Here is a 21,045-nt window from a genome sequence, read left to right on the forward strand (position 1 = left end):
GCACTTGTGGGTGCAACCTGTCAGGCCCCATGGACTTATATATGTTCAGTTTGTTTAAGTGCTCCCTAATCTGGTCCTCCTCCACCAAGAGTAAGTCTTCCTTGCTCTAGACTTTCCCTCTGGTCTCAGGGGCCTGCGATTCCTGAAGACTAGTCCTACCGGTAAAGACTGAAGCAAAGAAGGCATTGAGAATCTCTGCCTTTTCCACGTCCTTTGTTACCAGGTCCCCTGCTCCATTCAGCAGCAAGCCCATGTTTTTCCAGTCTTCCTTTTGTGTTTATGTACTTGTGGAATCCTTCCTTGTTGCCCTTCCCAACTCCAGGTGGGCCTTGGCCTTCCTAACCCCATCCCAGCAAGATCAGACAGGAACTCTATACCCCTCCTGGGTCACCTGCTCCTGCTTCCACTTCTTGTACACTTCCTTTTTATGCCAGAGTTCAGTCAGGAGCTCCTTGCTCATCCATGTAGGTCTCCTCCCACCTTTGCTTGTGTGGTGGGTAGACCTTGGCCAGCTGCCAGATGCCCACCCAGCCACTCCTCAACAGGACAGGGGGAGAAAATAAGATGGTAAAGCTCGTGGGTCTAGATAAAGACAAGGAGATCACTTACCAATTACCATCACAGGCAAAACAGACTCAAACTGGGGAAGATTAATTTAATTCATTGCCAATTAAAAATAGAGTAGGAAGGCAAGAAACAAAGACAAAAACTGAAAACACCTTCCCCCCCCACCCCCTTCTTCTTCGGCTCAAATTCAGTCCTTCATTCCCAATTCTGTGGTAGTTTTCCAGATTATATTTTGATTTTTTCAGTCCATCATGCAGTAGCGAATCCTAGTGCAGAGGCTGTGCTTTGCCAGAGGAAAAACATGGCATGCTGGATATTAAATCTGAGAGTGCTCTCACTAAGAAGGCAGTTTTCAGTGCTCAGATAGTTGTGACCTACAGACCATCTCTGTATTATTTACCAATGCTTTGGGGATGATGTGTTGAACCACTGAGCCTTTAGGCTAGTCCTTTTATGCCAAAATATTTATGCTGATGTAAGGAGAGCAGAATTTGTTCCAATAGCTCATTGAATTGAAAAATGAATTAAAATATATGTTGGAAAAGGCATTTGGCATTGACTTTGACCAAGTAGAGGAAGAAAAGAGGGTAAACCCTTGATTACTTTTCATTCTGTTTATCTATCTCATAGTTCAAAATTATTCCATATTTTAGTTGAATCTTGGTAAGTTCTCTTCTGCTGTTCAGTACAGGAAATGAAGAATGGGAGAAAGAGGTGGGAGAAGAGAACCAACTGTTTGCCTAATTATGCTGGATGCATCTAGATGCCAAAAATGCATGGGGGCATGTAACATGATGAATGTTGCTGTCTCAATCTAAAAGCTTTTTAATAGATTCATCTGTCAAATCCCATTACTATTAGCATATGATTTTTAAATTAATTTCAGTTTTTGGTTTATTTCTTTCTCAAATTAGCTATTTACAGGGTACCTCATTAATACTTCTAAGGTAGTGTAAAGAGAATTGGAGGAGAAAGCTGTACCTGGGGAACTGAACAATTTCAGATTTACAGTCTTTTGAGCTTTTCTCCTTTTATAAGAATATATTTCCTAAAAATTCATTGAGGACAGCTAGACATCTTATACAAACCCAATCTGTCTTTTGCAGAGAAGTTTACCATGAAGATGGGTTCTGTCAGCCCATCTGTCGGGAATTGTATGTGCTCGAATCATTGGAAACAGGTCTATTTATGTGGACTCCCTCCAGATGCAAGGGGAAATTGAAAACCAAATTACTGGTAAGATTATATACCTCTGTAGTAGGAAAATTAGCATTTGTAGAAATATCCAATTCAAGTACAAACAGTGCTACCATTATCCTTTCCACTTTCATAAAGGACTGTCATGGTTTAACCCCAGCCGGCAACTAAGCACCACACAGCCACTCGCTCACTCCCCCCTGGTGGGATGGGGGAGAGAATCGGAAGGGTAAAAGTGAGAAAACTCGTGGGTTGAGATAAAGACAGTTTAATAGGAAAAGCAAAAGCCGCGCACACAAGCAAAGCAAAACAAGGCATTCATTCACAACTTCCCATTGGCAGGCAGGTGTTCAGCCATCTCTAGGAAAGCAGGGCTCCATCACGCCTGACGGTTACTTGGGAAGACAAACGCCATAACTCCAAACATCCCCCCCTTCCTTCTTCTTCCCCCAGCTTTATATGCTGAGCATGACATCATATGGTAAGGAATATCCCTTTGGTCAGTTGGGGTCAGCTGTCCTGGCTGTGTCCCCTCCCAGCTTCTTGTGCCCCCCCAGCCTACTCGCTGGTGGGGTGGTGTGAGAAGCAGAAAAGGCCTTGACTCTGTGTAAGCACTTCTCAGCAATAACGAAAACATCTCTGTATTATCAACACTGTTTCCAGCACAAATCCAAAACATAGCCCCATACTAGCTACTATGAAGTAAATTAACTCTATGCCAGCACAATCAGTTAATGTCTAAGATATCCTTATATTAAGGTTTAGAATAGGTGATCCAGGTTCCTTCTTCTGCAGTTAGAAAAATTTGCAGCAAAGAGGGTAAATATAATGTATAAAAGCACTTTCCACCTCCTCAAATGACTGCAATTTAAAATTACATTTACAACTTGTAATTTATACTGGAGCTTTTTGCATGATTGATTCAAATAGAAGATTGATTCAAATAGAAGTGCATTCTGGTATAATGAAAAACGATTGTGTTTTAGTTCTCTTGAAATATATAGAGTGGGTTTTTTTCCCTTGAGTTTCCTCCCCTACTGCATAATCCCCAGCAGAGTTTGGATTTCACATTGATTTATATAAAACAAGAGTTGACCTTCCTGCACTTTACCCCTGCTGATTCTTTCTCTGTTCATCATTTCTGTACACACTTGCAAATATACATCCAGAACCTTAATGACTTTTAATGGGCTGTACATCAGCATGGATTTTTTTCACTGGACCTCATCAGAATGATCACTGATGTTAGCATCTCTTTGTACTCAAAGGCATACCATATTCAGGGGAGGCTGTGAATGGGTAAAAGTGACAGCTACCTTCCAACACTAAGAACATATACTAAAAGGTTACAGACAACATCTACGGGGAATTTTCATTCTGGATTTTCATTTCCCTGCTGTGCTGATGTGTGATATACATTCCCTTAATCTCTGCCACCTGTGGTGCTATTTAGTCCTAGTCATGTCGTTATGTGGGAATCTCAGTCTTTTTATTGAAAAAGAAGGGCATTTCTGGAGAACAACTTGAAATCTGACTTAAAAAACAGGAAGGCCAACAATAAAGACTGAATGGACCTGACCCCTGACCTGTGTATATATGTGATTCTTGTGGATATGTGTGATTATCAGTGTCTTTGCTGTGCTGTTTAATATCTGTTTGACTGAAAAAGTAAACCCCTTAGACTCTTTAATTTTTCCCTTCTTGAAAGTGCCATTTCCCACATATTTCATTCAGATGCTCTACTTAAAAGATGCCAGTCTTCAAGACTCCTAAGTGCCATTTGTCCACATATTTGTGCTTGTGCATTTGCTTTCTCACTTTGATAAAATTATATAAGATCTTAAAACCTTCAACATTTCCCCCCTAGTTAAAAGTTTTCAGCAGCTCTATGCTTTCCCACTGATACATGGCTCATGGCCCTCATAACTGAGAAAATCTGGAAAGAGGCTTGAAAATACAGGAGTAAATTCCAGGGTTGTAGGAGCAGGCAAGCTTTGAGAAAGGAACTTACAAAGCATGAGTGGTTAATTGGTTTTCTGAGCCATTTCTGGCATTCTTTGGAGACCAAGGATCTTAGAAAGAATATGCAAGGTTTGTGTGGGAAGAGACTTTATATGAAGAAGAGCTTTGTATTTCTGCACCCAGGTGTTTAGATTTTGGTGGTTGCCCCAGTTTCACAAGGTATCTGCTGATACTTTGCTGTCCGCATTCCTGCCTGCCCTCTGGAACCCTAGTAATCACAGGCTCCCTACATTTCTGCCCATCTGCATGCCTTATTTCAGTGCTACACTATTACCACACAGCCCTGCTTGCTTTTGTGCCTCCCATCAAAATGAAGACATGAGTGTAAATAATGCACCCTTCACACATCTAAATTCTGTAACACCTTCACAAAAGTTAATACGGTATTTCAGATAAGCAACAGTGACTGCTTTACTCGTCAGGTTTATTTTTCACCTGTTAGTCTTAGGGACAAGCACACACCACAGCTGTCATTTGAGGCTTGATATCATGCTTACTTGTGAACACTGATGCAGCATTCACTACAACATTGATGAACAGTTATATTCCTGTATTAATATAAGCAAAGGTATAAACCACATACAAGGCTGGAGCTGGGGCTGCTGCACATGTGATGTTTAGGAAGAGACAGGAGTTTCTCATAGAGCAGGTGGCAGCAAGAAGTAGATGGTAAAAAGGAGATAGCTGAACATGAGGAAAAGAACTGATTTGTCGATTGTAAACGGACTGCTGAATCTCTTGAACTGTCCATTTCTTTTCTTCTTACAGTGTGCATTGGCCGGATGTACAGTCTAGCAAGCTTCACTCACAATTAGTGTTTTCCAGTGTGGGAATGTTCTTACATTTAAAGCGTGATTCATCTTCAAATACATGATGCACATGCACATTTGTCTTTTCTTTAAAGTGTACAAGAAAACTCCCAGATAAACATTAGTGTGTAGGCGCTGAGAGCTTAAAGACCAAGTGCTTAATTATGACATTCATCTTAATGTGATCGGTATGCTGAGATTAGTGGCATTGATTTTTCCAAAAACTGCTGTCTGTTAGGCTTCTCAGATCTATTAATAGCAATATCTCCCCAAATACCAACAGCATACTTCCTTTTGCCTGTCAAGGCTTGAAAAACACGTATCTTGTTTATTGATCAAAGCATCTATAGGAGGAAGGAGGTAAGTGATCTTCATTCAGATTTTACTTAATTAGAAACTTTGGAAGCACAGGTTAACTTCCTGGCAGGTGCATCTCAACTTGGATCTTTATTCTTTCAATTTAAAATTAGTCAAGTATCAACAGTTTGCTCAGTACCAGTCACTTGAGTAACTTCCTAAGAACTGAGGTCCTGCAAACTATGTGCAGATGTTAGAGAGATACTAGGATGCTGGCTTTGCTTTCTGCATTTGTCATCTGTCCTCTAGAGCAGAAATGACCTCATTTCCCTGCTGCTCAGTAGGCTTTCAGACCCTCAAAAAAGGCAAAATATGTAAAAGGCAAATGATGTAAAAATTATTTTTTTTTCTCGTGGTTATTGTGAATTAGTACTTAAACAGCATTTTGTTTTCTTTCCAGCTGCATTTACCATGATTGGCACTTCCATGCATTTGTTGAATCAGTGCTCACAGTTTTCTATACCATCATTCTGCCACTTTGTGTTTCCTCTGTGTGATGAGCATTCTCAGAGCCCTAAGCCGTGGGAACTGTGCCAGGATGAATGTGAAGTTCTGGAGAACGATCTCTGTAGGCAAGAATACAACATTGCTAGGTCAAACCCCCTCATTTTGATGCAGCTACAGTTGCCTAAGTGTGAGGATCTCCCACAACCTGACACCTTGGAGGCTGCCAACTGCGTAAGGATAGGGATCCCTGTGGAGAGACTCAACCGATGTAAGTCTTGGTGTTTCGTCACTGGGATAAAGTGGGGTTTGTTCCTTTAGTGCTGATATACTGGGTCTGGCTGGAATGGAGTTAATTTTCTTCATAGCAGCCCATATGGTGCTGTGTTTTTGGATTTGTGACAAAACCAGTGTTAATAACACACCAGTGTTTTGATTATTGCTGAGCAGTACTTGCACAGTGTCAAGGTTTTATTTTTTTTCCCACTCTGTCCCCACAGCTAGTAGGCTGGGGGTGGGCAGGAAGTTGGGAGGGGACCCAGCTGGGACAGTTGACCAAAGATGACCAAAGGGATATTCCATATCATGTGATATCATGCTCAGCGATAAAAGCTTGAGGAAAGGAGGAGGAAGGGGGGATGTTCATGGTTATGGTGTTTGTCTTCTCAAGTAACTGTTATGCATGCTGAGGCCCTGCTTTCCTGGAAATGGCTAACCATCTGCCTGGCGATGGGAAGTAGTGAATGAATTCCTCTTTTTGCTTTGCTTGCGTGCACAGCTTTGCTTCACCTATTAAGCTGTCTTTTATCTCAATCCACAAGTTTTCTTGCTTTTGCCCTTCCGATTCTCTTCTCCATCTCACTGTGGGGGAAATGAGTGAGTGGCCGTGTGGGTGCTCAGTTGTTGGCCAGGGTCAACCCACGACAGTCCTTTTTGGTGCTCAAAGTGGGGCTCAAGGGCCTTGAGGGGTTCAAGATAAAGATAGATTTGATTGGACTGTGCTAGACTGAATTTATAGCTATTATAGCTGTTTAGCTGTTAATTGGCAGGCTCCTGAGCTTGCCATGGGGCTTGCTTGCTTTGCCGTATATTAGAGTCTAGAGTTTGCTAGCGGCTTCTTTCGGCTTTTGCTGCTTGCTGTACTGCTTATCATCACACTCTGCTGTGCCTGGGAACATTTTGATAACAGCAGTGGCCATGTGCCTGATCAGGTTGGGACCGAGAGATAATATTTTATCACTGATTCTTTTTGTGTAGAAAGTACCGCTGCACTGAACATTACTACTTTTTTTGATGTTAATACTGACCATAATCCTTCACTGTTGTAAGGTATAGATAGGGTGGTGAAGAAACTTAAAGAATGCTGTTTAGCACTGAAAAGTGTTATATCAACCACCCTGGGCTATAAAATTCTGTGTTCACACAACAGGTTTGACTCTGATTTGCTAGCGGCAGCAGTGTTTTGTGGGCTTCCCTTTCCACACACCTGTCCTTGAGCTCTGACTCAAGTTCCTTGACCAGTGAGAACACGGTTCACTGACCTATCTTCTGTATTCCTTACCTGTCTGGATGAGTCCTCCCATGCAACTATTTGTGAGTCATATTTATGCATTTATGTCAATAAACCTCAAATAGGCTGCCGAAACTTCACAAGAATTGGCTTTTAAGAAATTACACATTTTAGGATATTTTATGTTAATTCTTTCTGTATGGAAACCCACAAGAATACCAATGCTGAAAATCAGGCTTGGAATGTAATTGTCCTTTGACACACGGAATGGGTTAAACATTAATCTTCCTTCTGTGGATTTATATTTGCATCCAGGAGTAGAAGGGTTATTCAGCTGTCAGTTGTTATGTGCTGACACTTTTCTGCCTACTCCATTTCCTAGCAATTCATCATCACCCCCATACACTGTTCGATGTGGAAGCTGCAAGAGACTAAAGATGTTTAAGATTCAAAGTGTGTTAAGATTATTCTGAATATCTATTATCTGAACCCACAGTTAGGAGTAGGGGGTCATGGCATAACAGAGGGCATGGAAGACTAGTTCTGTGCTAGTAAGGCAATAATCCATTGTAGCTGAGAAGCAGAATTAAGCAAGAAAGTGATGACAGAGCCAAATCAACCAGGGAAGAATTATCAACCAAAAGGAAGGAGAATAAAAACAGTAATGAAAAATCTGGCAAAAAGATTTGAAAGCATAGTTGTCTGATTCTCAGAGCCAGTGGTACTCCCTCTAGTGGAACAGCTGCAATTTAAGTACCCTTGATTTTTTTAGGAAATGGAAAATGGTTTTGAGAAAGTTGGATTCCTGAGGGTTGACAAGAGAGACTCAGAAAACTGAAAAAGGTAATGTTGCAAACAGGCATTTTCCTGCATGATTCAGTTCAGGTGATGCATATGGGAGGCAAGCATTCAAAAGGATATGAAGAGAGGATAGCAGCAAAACTAAGGCAGAATAAAGACAGAGTTCAGCAGATAGTAGAGTAGTGTATATAAAGAGAATAAAAGCCTGAATCCCTTATTTTCTAAAAGAAAAAATAAGAAAAAAAATGGCAAAAGGCATTAGAAAATGCAACACTAATTTCTGTAAGAAGTGAGCAGTGTAAGAAAATAGGAAGACTGTGAGAAATAAAAAGTGATAGTTTACACTGCTGACATCAGAAAATTTCTCCTGAAGTGAAATACTTGTCTCTAATTTAGTTAAACTTATGTTGTCTTCTATCTAAAGGTCTGTATTGGGTGTATGTGGCAAGGTTTTGGTAGTGGCAGGGGGCTGCAGGGGTGGCTGCTGTGAGAAGAGGTCAGGGGCTGCCCAGTGCCAGACACAGCCAGTTCCAGACGGCTCTGCAACAGCCCCACCACTGGCCAAATCACAGAATGGTTGAGGTTGGAAGAGACCTCTGGAGATCATCTGGTCCAACCTCCCCTGCTCAAGCACGGACACCTAGAGCCAGTTGCTCGGGACTGTATCTAGACAGTTTTTCAATATCTCTAAGGAGGGAGACTCCACAACCTCCCTGGGCAACCTGTTCCAGCACTCGGTCACCCTCAGTAAAAAAAGTGTTCCTGATGTTCAGATGGAACCTCCTGTGTTTCAGTTTGTTCCCATTGCCTCTGGTCCTGTCACTGGGCACTGCTGACAAGAGCCTGGCTTCATCTTCTTTGCACCCTCCCTTCAGGTATTTATATACATTGATGATATCCCTGCCCTTAGCCTTCTCTTCTCTAGGCTAAACAGTCCCAGCTCTCTCAGCCTTTCCTCATAGGGGAGATGCTCCAGTCCCTTAATCATCTTCGTGACCCTTCACTGGACTCTCTCCAGTATGTCCATGTCTCTCGTACTGGAGAGTTCAAAACTGGACACAGGACTCCAGGTGTGGCCTCACCAGGATGCTGAGTAGAGGGGAAGGATCACCTCCCTCAACCTGCTTGCAACATTCCTCCTAATGCAGCCCAGGATATCATTAGCCTTCTTTGCGGCAAGGGCACATTTCTGGCTCATGTTCAACCTGGTGTCCACCAGGACCCCCAGGGCCTTTTCTGCCAAGCTGCTTTCCAGCCGGTTGGCCCCCAGCATATACTGGTGCCTGGTGTTATTCCTCCCCAGGTGCAGGACTTTTCACCACTTCCCCTTGTTGAACTGCATGAGTTTCCTGTCAGCCCATTTCTCCAGCTTGTCCAGGTCTCTCTGGATGGCAGCACGACCCTCTGGCATATCAGCCGCTCCTCCCAGTTTGGTGTCAACTACAAAACTGAACCAATCAGCAAAGCTGGTGGTGCCGCTATGAAAAAATATTTAAGAAAGGGCAGAAAATGCTGGGCAGGCAGAGGAGGAGGGAAAAAGAATGAGAAACAGCAGAAGGAACACCAAGGTCAGAGAAGGAAGAGGAGGAGGTTTTCCATGGTGCCGGAGCAGATACTCCCTGCCCCCTGTGGAAGAGATCATGCTGGAGCAGATATCCACTGCAGCCCATGGAAGACCCTGCACTGGAGCAGATGGATATTTCATGAAGGAATTGTGGCCTGTGCAGTGCCCATGCTGGAGCAGGTTTTCCTGTCAGGAACTGCAGCCCATGGAGAACCCATGCTGGAGCAGAGTTTTTCACGGAAGACTGCAGCCCGTGGGGAAAGCCCATGCTGGAGCAGGGGAAAAGTGGGAGAGGGAAGGAGCGGCAGAGAGAAACTGCTATGTACGGACCATTGCCCCCCACTCCCCCCCTGCACCGCTTGGGGAGGGGTAGAGGAGTCAGGAGTAATGGAGTAAAGTTGAGCATGGGAAAGAGGGAAGGAAAGGTGTTGTTTTAATGTTCATCTTTGTTTCTCATACCTGAATCTATTTTAATTGGCAATAAATTAAATTAATTTTCCCTAAGTCAAGTCTGTTTTGCCTGCAACAGTAATTGGCAAGGAATTTCCCTGTCTGTATCTTGACCCTTGAGCTTTCTCATTGTTTTCTTCCCCTGTCCTGCTGAGGAGGGGGAGTGAGCAAGCGGCTGGGTGGGAGTTTGGCCCTTAGCCAAGGTTAGCCCACCACATACATGCTACTTAGCACCAATTCACATTCAGAAGTACCGAATAATTTTATGTATAGCCATAGGGCTGATACACTCAAGGGCAAAATTCAGAAATATCCAAGTATCAAAGAGTACAGAGAGCCACAGAGCTGAAGTTTCAAAAAACACAACTTTTATTTAAATCCTGAAGTACCTAAATTTAAGTACGTAAATCCTAACACACTTTATTTTATGCATATGTGGCATATGCACATCAACTGTTTTGGTTTTGTTTGCTCCTGATTGCTTTATTTGTAACTTCTTGTCAAATCTTTTGTTATAGATCATCAATGCTACAATGGTTCTGGAGCAGATTATAGAGGTGTCGTGGTTTAACCTCAGTCGGCAACTAAGCACCACGCAGCCACTCGCTCACTCCCGCCCCCACCCCCGGTGGGATGGGGGAGAGAATTGGAAGAGCACAAGTGAGAAAAACTCGTGGGTTGAGATAAAAACAGTTTAATAATTGAAATAAAATAATACTAATACTAATAATATGATAATAATGATAATAACACACAAAGCAAGTGATGCACAGTACAATTGCTCACCACCCGCCGACCGATGCCCAGCCAGTCCCCGAGCAGCGGCCCCCCCGGCCAGCTTTCCCCAGTTTATGTACTGAGCATGACGTCACATGGTATGGAATGTCCCTTTGGCCAGTTTGGCTGTGCCCCCCATCCCAGCTTCTTGTGTACCTCCAGCTTTCTCAGTCGGTAGAGCATGGAAAACTAAAAAGTCCTTGGCTAGTGTAAGCATTACCTAGCAACAACTAAAACATCGATGCCTTATCAACTTTGTTCTCATCCTAAATCCAAAACACAGCATTGTACCAGCTACTAGGAAGGAAATTAACTCTATCCCTGCCGAAACCAGGACAATATCCACCCCTTATTCTATACCATCTGCGTCATGCTCAAGTCTCATATTTTCCAGTACATTTCCATTAATCACCACCCCCCTTTTTTTTTTATATATATATACACACTCACACAGATATCATTCCCTTCGTCTGTGGGCCATCCCTCTAAAATGTTCGGTGAGTTCATTTAGTCCATGACTTTGGGCTCCATCTGTCATAATAATCTTCCAGGGCAGGAAAGATGGAGATGGTATGTGGTGTTGGATTGTTTCATGTTGAAGTCAGTTCTGGTACCATCATCACTGTGCTTTGCTTGGTTTCACTGAAGTTGTTCTTCATTAGTCTGGGTGATTCTTATTGTAATAACATTAGTATGGCATATAATATTATTAGTATATCTGTGTATTATTAGTATAACTATTATAACTATAATTAGTACTTAACATCACATAATTCAGATCATTGGCTATTCTCACCCAAAATCAAATCCCCTTGAGGTACACAGCGGACTTCCCCATCCTTCCGCATTATCCACCAAGTGCACCCAGGTCCTTGAGCAAAAGCAATCCCACGGATGGGTTTGCCTTTGCCCGAGGCAGGAATAACCCAGACTGTCTTCCCCAGCATATTTTTTGCGTGCACTACAGGGACTTTATTCCCATCTACAGTACGTAAAAGTTCTGACTGGGCAGGGCCTGCTCGATTGGCAGATCCCCGAGTGTTGACTAACCAGGTGGCCTTTGCTAAAACATTGTGTATCCCAATGTTTGAACGTCCCGCCACCCATTGCTCTCAGCATAGTCTTTAACAGTCCATTGTATCGTTCAATTTTCCCAGAGGCTGGTGCATGACAGGGGATGTGATACACCCACTCAATGCCGTGCTCTTTGGCCCAGGTGTCTATGAGGTTGTTTCGGAAATGAGTCCCATTGTCTGACTCAATTCTTTCTGGGGTGCCATGTCGCCATAGGACTTGCTTTTCAAGGCCCAGGATAGTGTTCCGGGCAGTGGCATGGGGCACGGGATATGTTTCCAGCCATCCGGTGGTTGCCTCCACCATTGTAAGCACGTGGCGCTTGCCTTGGCGGGTTTGTGGGAGTGTGATATAATCGATCTGCCAGGCCTCCCCATATTTATATTTCAACCATCGTCCTCCATACCAAAAAGGCTTTAACCGCTTGGCTTGTTTGATTGCAGCACATGTTTCGCATTCATGAATAACCTGCACAATAGGGTCCATGGTCAAGTCCACCCCTCGATCATGAGCCCATCTGTATGTTGCATCTCTTCCTTGGTGACCTGAGGTGTCATGGGCCCACTGAGCTAGAAATAATTCACCCTTCTGTTGCCAGTCCAGATCCACCTGAGCCCCTTCAACCTTAGCAGCCTGATCCACCTGCTGGTTGTTTTGATGTTCTTCAGTAGCCCGACTCTTGGGTACGTGAGCATCTACGTGATGGACTTTTACAACCAGGTTCTCCACCTGGGCAGCAATATCTTGCCACAATGCGGCAGCCCAGATGGGTTTGCCTCTGCGCTGCCAGTTGCTCTGCTTCCATTGCTGCAACCACCCCCACAGGGCATTTGCCACCATCCATGAGTCAGTCTAGAGAGAGAGCACTGGCCACTTTTCTCGGTCAGCAATGTCTAAAGCCAGCTGGATGGCCTTTACTTCTGCAAATTGGCTCGATTTACCTTCTCCTTCAGCAGTTTCTACAACTTGTCGCATAGGACTCCATACAGCAGCTTTCCACCTCCGATGCTTTCCCACATTATGACAAGACCCATCAGTGAACAGGGCATATTGCTTCTCATTTTCCGGTAGTTCATTATACATTGGGGCCTCCTCAGCATGCGTTACCTCCTCCTCTGGCGATATTCCGAAATCTTTGCCCTCTGGCCAATCCATGATCACTTCCAGGATTCCTGGGTGACTGGGGTTTCCTATTCGAGCCAGTTGTGTGATCAGTGCGACCCACTTACTCCACGTAGCATCAGTTGCATGATGTGTACAGGGGACCCTCCCTCTGAACATCCAGCCTAGCACCGGCAGTCGAGGTGCCAGGAGGAGCTGTGCTTCGGTGCCGATCACTTCTGAAGCAGGTCGAACCCCTTCATATGCTGCCAGTATCTCTTTTTCAGCTGGAGTATAGCGGGCCTCGGATCCTCTGTATCCCCGACTCCAAAACCCTAGGGGTTGACCTCGAGTCTCCCCTGGTGCTTTCTGCCAGAGGCTCCAGGTAGGGCCATTCTCCCCGGCTGCAGTGTAGAGCACATTTTTTACATCTTGTCCTGCGCGGACTGGCCCAAGGGCTACTGCATGAACTATCTCCTCTTTAATTTGTTCAAAAGCTTGTCATTGCTCAGGGCCCCATTTGAAATGGTTCTTCTTTCGGGTCACTTGATAGAGAGGGTTTACAATCAGACTGTACTTTGGAATGTGCATTCTCCAAAAACCCACGACGCCTAAGAAAGCTTGTGTTTCCTTTTTGCTAGTTGGTGGAGACATGGCTGTTATTTTGTTGCATCACATCCATTGGGATCTGACGACGTCCATCTTGCCATTTTATTCCTAAAAACTGGATCTCCTGTGCAGGTCCCTTGACCTTACTTTGTTTTATGGCAAAACCGGCCTTCAGCAGGATTTGGACTATTTCCTTCCCTTTTTCAAAAACTTCTCCTGCTGTGTTGCCCCACACGATGATGTCATCAATGTATTGCAGGTGTTCTGGAGCTCCACCCTGTTCCAGTGCAGTCTGGATCAGTCCATGGCAAATGGTGGGGCTGTGTTTCCACCCCTGGGGCAGTCGGTTCCAGGTGCACTGAACGCCCCTCCAAGTGAAAGCAAACTGTGGCCTGCACTCCGCTGCCAAAGGGATTGAGAAAAACGCATTAGCAATATCAATTGTGGCGTACCACTTGGCTGCCTTTGACTCCAATTCGTATTGAAGTTCTAGCATGTCTGGCACAGCAGCACTCAGCGGTGGCGTGACTTTGTTCAGGCCACGATAGTCTACTGTTAGTCTCCACTCTCCATTAGACTTCCGCACTGGCCATATGGGACTGTTAAAGGGTGAACGAGTCTTGCTGATTACTCTTTGGCTCTCCAGTCAATGAATCAGCTTATGGATGGGAATCAAGGAATCTCGGTTGGTGTGATATTGCTGCTGGTGCACCATGGTGGTAGCGATTGGCACCTGTTGGTCTTCGACCTTCAGCAACCCCACAACAGAGGGGTCCTCCGAGAGACCAGGCAAGGTGGACAGCTGTTTAATTTCCTCCGTCTCCAAGGCAGCTCTACCAAAAGCCCACCGGTACCCTTTTGGGTCCTTGAAATACCCTCTCCTGAGGTAGTCTATGCCAAGGATGCACGGAGCCTCTGGGCCAGTCACAATGGGGTGCTTCTGCCACTCATTCCCAGTTAGACTCACTTCGGCTTCCAATACGGTTAGCTGTTGGGATCCCCCCGTCACCCCAGAAATACAGATGGGTTCTGTCCCTATATAGATTGATGGCATTAGTGTACACTGTGCACGGGTGTCCACTAGAGCCTTATACTCCTGTGGGTCTGATGTGCCAGGCCACCGAATCCACACAGTCCAGTAAACCCGGTTGTCCCTTTCCTCCCCCTGGCTGGAGGCAGGGCCCCTCTAGTCCTCATCACAGTACTCATTTCTCACTTCTTGTACGTAGGAGTCAGAAGTTTCTTCATTAAGATCAGAAGTAAGATCAGCCCTTGTACTCTCTCTGGGGAACTGCCCACTGGAAACTGGAGCAGCAATTTTCCTGGAAGAACCCGTTTCAGCTCACGTACCCGTGCCCCTAGGGCTGCAGTAGGTTTCCCATCCCACTTCCTCATGTCCTCTCCGTGGTCACGCAGGTAAAACCATAGGGTGCCCCGTGGTGTGTACCCTTTATATTCTCTCTCCTGAGCAAAAGAACGCTGACTCGTAATAGCCGAGATACTGGTCCGTACAGGTGGGGAGTAGGACCTATCCTCTCTGAGTTGCTGGATCTCCCGGGACAGTTTCTCCACAGCCGAGACGAGGGAGGAAGAGAGACTTTCCTCGTATTGCCGGAGTTGGCCAGCCAATTCATCCACTGTTTGTTCCTCTCCATCTTTCCAGGTCATCACTGCGAATGAGTTGGCATATGACGATGGTGCGCTCCTTATAAACTTCCGCCACATGGGTCGTGTGCACTTGACTTCATCTGGATCTTTGGATAACTGCTCATTGTTCAGGACACCATAAATCACCTCCAGCACAGCTAATTCCCTCAGGTACTGGATACCCCTTCTCCATGGTGGTCCACTTGCTTGGGCGACATATGACATCTTCCTTAAAGGGACACCTTTCCTTCACGCTTGACAAGAGTCGCCTCCAAAGGCTGAGGACTCGTGTCCCTTTTCCAATTGCTTTGTCAATGCCCCCTTCCCTGGAAAGGGATCCCAGCTGCTTGGCTTCCCTACCCTCTAATTCCAGGCTACTGGCTCCATTATCCCAGCATCGGAGCAGCCAGGTGACAATATGCTCGCCTGGACGCTGGCTGAAATCTTTTCGTATATCTCGCAGCTCACTCAGGGATAGAGATCGGGTGGTCACTGCCTCATTTATGAGTTCTTCCTCTTCCTCCTCCCCGATCAGCGGCCGGCTCTCCTCCTCCTGTTCTCGTGATGGCCCTTCTCCAGGGTATTCATACAGTTCTTCCTCCGCTTCCCTTTTAGAAGAAGCTTCTTCCTCCCTTGCTAAACGAGCCGACTTCCGCTTCCAAAATTTCTTCTTGTGTACAGGGGCGACTGATACTGGCACAGGCTGGTTCTTTGGTTCAGCCACAGGGCCTGTCGCTGGGGTCGGAGTGGCCGCAGGGCCTGTTGCCGGAGTCTGAGTGGCCGCAGGGCCTATTGCCGGAGTCTGAGTAGCTGCAGTGCATGTCGCTGGGGTCTGAGTGGCCGCAGGGCCTGTCGCCGGGGTCTGAGTGGCCGCAGGGCCTGTTGCCGGCGTCTGAGTAGCTGCAGAGCATGTTGCAGGGGTCGGAGTGGCTGCAGGGCCTGTCGCCGGGGTTGGAGTGGCCGTAGTGCGTGTTGCCCGGGTCTGAGTGGCCGCAGGGCGTGTCGTTTTACTGTCAGAGCCAGAGACCTTCTCTTCCCCTTGCGGGTACTGAATGGTGTTGAACAGGGCTCGGTAGGCATGGGCCAGGCCCCAGCACGTTGCAATGAGCTGCATCTCTCTGGAGTTGCCAGGGTGACAGCATACTTTGTCCAAATATTCTACTAACTTTTCAGGATTCTGCACTTGCTCAGGGGTGAAGTTCCAAAACACTGGGGGTGCCCATTGGCCTAGGTACTTGCCCATACTATCCCACACACCCTGCCACTCATAACTATTCAGCCTTGGGGCAGATCTCTGGATGATATTCTTAAATTGCTTACCAACTTTAGACAAAACCGAAACAATATTCCCAGGAAGTACCAATAGAAGTATCTTAACTACCCAAGGCTGTTCAAGATACTGAAAAGTTACTGTAATGAAGGAGGAAACATCATAGAAGAAGGTAGCGATGCTGCCATTCTGTATTTCCTCCGTAAAAAAACTCTCAGAAAAGTCACTGTAATTGCTAGTTGTCTCCACGAAATGGTATCCGTGGTACAGTAACGGCTTCATTGCGAAACTTACATACCACACTAAGGTCAAGGTCAATGTTCTAAAAACAAACCTCACAAGCGAGACATCACTAATCACTGCAGACCACAGCAAACTGCAAAACCCAACACCAATCTTTAACATGTACAGCAAAAAAAAGAGCACCATGCAGATTATACAAATCAATATCGAGAACAGAGAAACCAACATTGTGACCCACAACTATTAACAGATATAAGTTCCTTAATACACTCCGGTTAATCTGTTATTATCTCAAGCACTTCGAGCCCCACGTTGGGGGCCAAAAAGGACTGTCGTGGTTTAACCTCAGTCGGCAACTGAGCACCACGCAGCCGTTCGCTCACTCCCCCCACCCCCGGTGGGATGGGGGAGAGAATTGGAAGAGCACAAGTGAGAAAAACTCGTGGGTTGAGATAAAAACAGTTTAATAATTGAAATAAAATGATAATAATAATAATACACAAAGCAAGTGATGCACAATGCAATTGCTCACCACCCGCCGACCGATGCCCAGCCAGTCCCTGAGCAGTGGCCCCCCCGGCCAGCTTTCCCCAGTTTATGTACTGAGCATGACGTCACATGGTATGGAATGTCCCTTTGGCCAGTTTGGCTGTGCCCCCTCCCAGCTTCTTGTGCACCTCCAGCCTTCTCAGTCGGTAGAGCATGGGAAACTAAAAAGTCCTTGGCTAGTGTAAGCATTACCTAGCAACAACTAAAACATCAGTGCATTATCAACTTTGTTCCCATCCTAAATCCAAAACACAGCATTGTACCAGCTGCTAGAAAGGAAATTATCCCTGCCGAAACCAGGACAAGAGGGACGGTCAGTGTTACCAAATCTGGCCACACTTGTTAACTCTGGGTGGGACTCTCAGAATCCCCACAACCATGATCTGACAAGCACACAGTTTCCAGAGCTGGGCGGAGGACACGCATATTGCCGAAATCCTGGAGGCCAGATGGATGGGCCCTAGTGTTTTACAAAGAATAAAATCATACACATGGAACTGTGTGCCATACCTTCTTGTAGTATGTACTCTCTTTTTTCCCCTACTACTGCCCTAAATGCTGTGTAGTTTTAAATATTTCATATCGTTACAAGTATGATTCACTTAGGTTATACTTTCAAATGTTTCACTTGCTGTAGTGTGGCACTCATTGAATATTTTCTTGAGACCAGAGCTTGTAACTGAAATATTGTGCTACTTTTTAAATTACTTATTGAAGGCTCAAGCAGAGATAATAATTAATGGTACTGTTGTGGTTTGTTTTCTAACTTGTTAAATGTCATGCCTTGATGTATTTATCATCATGTTTGGTTTGCTAGCATTATTCAACAGTATATTGCTTTCACTCTGTATGGCATCTTGCAGGCAACAAGGATTTTCAGATCCTGTAGAGGGATCTATGCACTATGCTTGGTTGTAAGGAAACTACAAAACACACAGAAGCAGAGATATAAAATAGATTATTGTTTCAGAAATGTCCTACATTATCTGCTTGTGGATCAGTACTGCACTACTGTTAGCAAAAATAAAAAGCAGCCTCTCACAGCTTAATACAGTCCCATTTACTTCCCTGTACTGGTACAGATTTCATTCTAGAGCTGTTACAGTGGTAATAGTCTTTAGACACCACAAAGCAACTTAATACTGTCCTCATTAGGAAGAAAAGCATGTTTCCTGCATCAGCAAATGTACCATGAAAGCCATAGAAGTGGTTTCATTATAGATTGCCTGGATATCTAAGCGTACTCAAAATTGATATGAAATTTCTGAGTTACTTCACTTTTTTACAGTAACATGATTTGACATATATAATAAATTTCTGCATTGAATCAAACATGATGTAAAGGTAACACTGGGATGTGGTTGCAGTGAAAGCAGTAGTCACAAATAGCAAAACCCCTGATTGCAAAAGATATCCCAGGCAGTTCCAATAAACCTTTTGGATGTCTTTATGCTGCCCTAGAGTCTCTAAACACCAAGAAAAAAGTATTTTAGAAAGGTTCCAGAGCAGTCTTATTAAATGTATTGATGGCCTTTTCATCTTTGTCTTACTGTAACATAAGCATTTTAATTCTATTAAGTATAAGTAATATCTCTGCCAGCAAGAGGTGAGGTTTCTTTTATTCTGGGCAGAAGTAGTATCACTGGAGGTAAATTACAGGGCAAAGTGCTGATGAAATGTCTGAAATTGAGTGAGGCCAGATTGCCATGTTGTGCTGCAGTTTATTGCTACGTAATATTATATGCCATATCAATGGTATTACAATAAGAATCACCCAGATTAATGAAGAATGAACTTTGATGAAACCGAGCAAAGTGCAGTGATGATGGTACCAGAACTGACTTCAACATGAAACAATCCAACACCGCATACCATCTCCATCTTTCCTGCCCTGAAAGATTATTATGACAGATGGAGCCCAAAGTCATGGACTAAATGAACTCAACGGACATTTTATAGGACATATATAAACTGGGGAAAAGCTGGCCAGGGGGGCCGCTGCTTGGGGACTGGCTGGGCATCGGTCAGCGGGTAGTGAGCAATTGCATTCTGCATCACTTGCTTTGTATATTCTTTCACTATTATTGTTGTTATTATTATTACTATTTTATTTTATTTCAATTATTAAACCGTTCTTATCTCAACCCATGAGTTTTCTCACTTTTACTCTTCCAATTCTCTCCCCCATCCCACTGGGGGTGGGGAGAGTGAGCAAGCGGCTGTGTGGTGCTCAGTTGCCGGCTAAGGTTAAACCACAACACACATTGAGATCAGCACATTATATACTATGATCAAGACTACTCACTTATTTTATATACACTGAACAAGATAATGCAATGATACTCAAGTCTATATTCTGCAGTTTCCACAGCAGGAAACCTAAAAAATAATGTGAAATAAATCATGTACTCGTACAGTCAACACAGACAGTGTTAAATGTGGGACTCCTAGTTTATCTTCATACTGCTTGCTGCTATGTCCATTCAAATTTCTTTGAAACATTTAGTGGAAAATTAACGTGTGAGGGGAAAAAAGCATGGCTTCTGTTTTGAAGTTATAGGAGTTTACTTTTCATTTAAAATTTAGCGTTAATAATCACACTCTAGTGCTATTTATTTTTCTTTACTGTTGAATGCATTAAAAACACTTATTATAAACAATGAATATTTCTGTGCCTGACAGGCCCACATAACAACAGAAAAATGGATATCCTCTACATCCTGGTTCCCAGCATAGCTATCCCTTTGGTTATCGCCTGCCTTTTCTTCTTGGTCTGTATGTGCAGAAACAAATAGAAGGCATCTGCTGCTACACCGCAGCATCGCCAGCTGATAGCACCTCTGAGACAGGACATGGAAATGTCACTCATTATCCAGCATAAACAGGTATTTCTTGCAGAATTTGCTTAGGCCACAGTTTTCCAAAGTTTTCAGTGTTCAAACTGAGTCATGTTTTAAGGGACCTAATTTTCATAATGTGCTGGCCATCTACTTCAGTAAAAAACAGGTCTTGCTGTCACTAGCTGTATCTAGAAATCCTGGCCCCAGGCAATAGCTTACAGTCCAAAATATTTTATGACAATTGCACCTGTCAATTCCCATTTTGCCTTGTCTCAGTGACTGGAAATGTTATTTCTAATCCAATCTTCAGTTTGTAGCTCATTTTTCCTTGTGGTAACAGCATGTCTGGTTTGCTTGTTTCAAGCAGAATGCATGATAGAGTTTTGTCCTGGTTTCAGCTGGGATAGAGTTAATTTCCTTCCTAGTAGCTGGCACAGTGCTGTGTTTTGGATTTAGTATGAGAATAATGTTGATAACACACCAATGTTTTAGTTGTTGCTAAGTAGTGCTTACACTAGTCAAGGACTTTTCAGCTTCTCATGCCCTGCCAGTGAGAAGCTGGGAGGGGGCACAGCCAGGACAGCTGACCCAAACTGGCCAAAGGGATATTCCATACCATGTGACATCATGCTCAGTATATAAACTGGGGGGAGTTAGCCGGGGGAGGTGTGACTGCTGCTCGGGAACTGGCTGGGCATCGGTCAGCGGGTCGCCGACCTGATTGATGCAATTGCATTGTGCATCACTTATTTTGTGTATTCTTTTATCATTATCATTATTATTATTTTCCCTTCCTTTTCTGTCCTATTAAACTGTCTTTATCTCAACCCACGAATTTTACTTTTTCTTTTCCGATTCTCTCCCCCATCCCACTGTGTGTGGGGAGAGTGAGTGAACGGCTGTGTGGTGTTTAGCTGCCTGCCGGGTTAAACCACAACAGTGACCTACAGCCTATGTTCACGGTATGGCAGCATTACTTGTTTCCAGTGGTGGAATTTTACCTTAGTACAACCTGTTTTTGTAGTCTGCCTCTGGGCTCGTCATAACATAGGTCTATCATTTAAGTTTAAAATTGACATTATACCTAAAACAACAACGTTGGCCCCTACCACAAGGAACAATATGACCTGGACACCAGAAACAGGTGTAAGAGAACACCTTACCCACTGAAATTCGAAAGGTAATTTGGGATAATGCAACTAAATTTGAAAAAG

The 21,045-nt window shown here is 44.4% G+C and overlaps 1 pseudogene; it reads left to right on the forward strand.

The window, feature by feature from the left end:
* LOC143172165 (tyrosine-protein kinase transmembrane receptor ROR2-like) overlaps positions 1–19,900 on the forward strand; it is a 47,361-nt pseudogene extending 27,461 nt beyond the window's left edge.
* The last annotated feature ends 1,145 nt before the right edge of the window (positions 19,901–21,045 follow it).

Source organism: Aptenodytes patagonicus, chromosome W (assembly GCF_965638725.1).
Source record: "Aptenodytes patagonicus chromosome W, bAptPat1.pri.cur, whole genome shotgun sequence".
In the NCBI taxonomy this organism is placed as follows: Eukaryota; Metazoa; Chordata; class Aves; order Sphenisciformes; family Spheniscidae; genus Aptenodytes; species Aptenodytes patagonicus.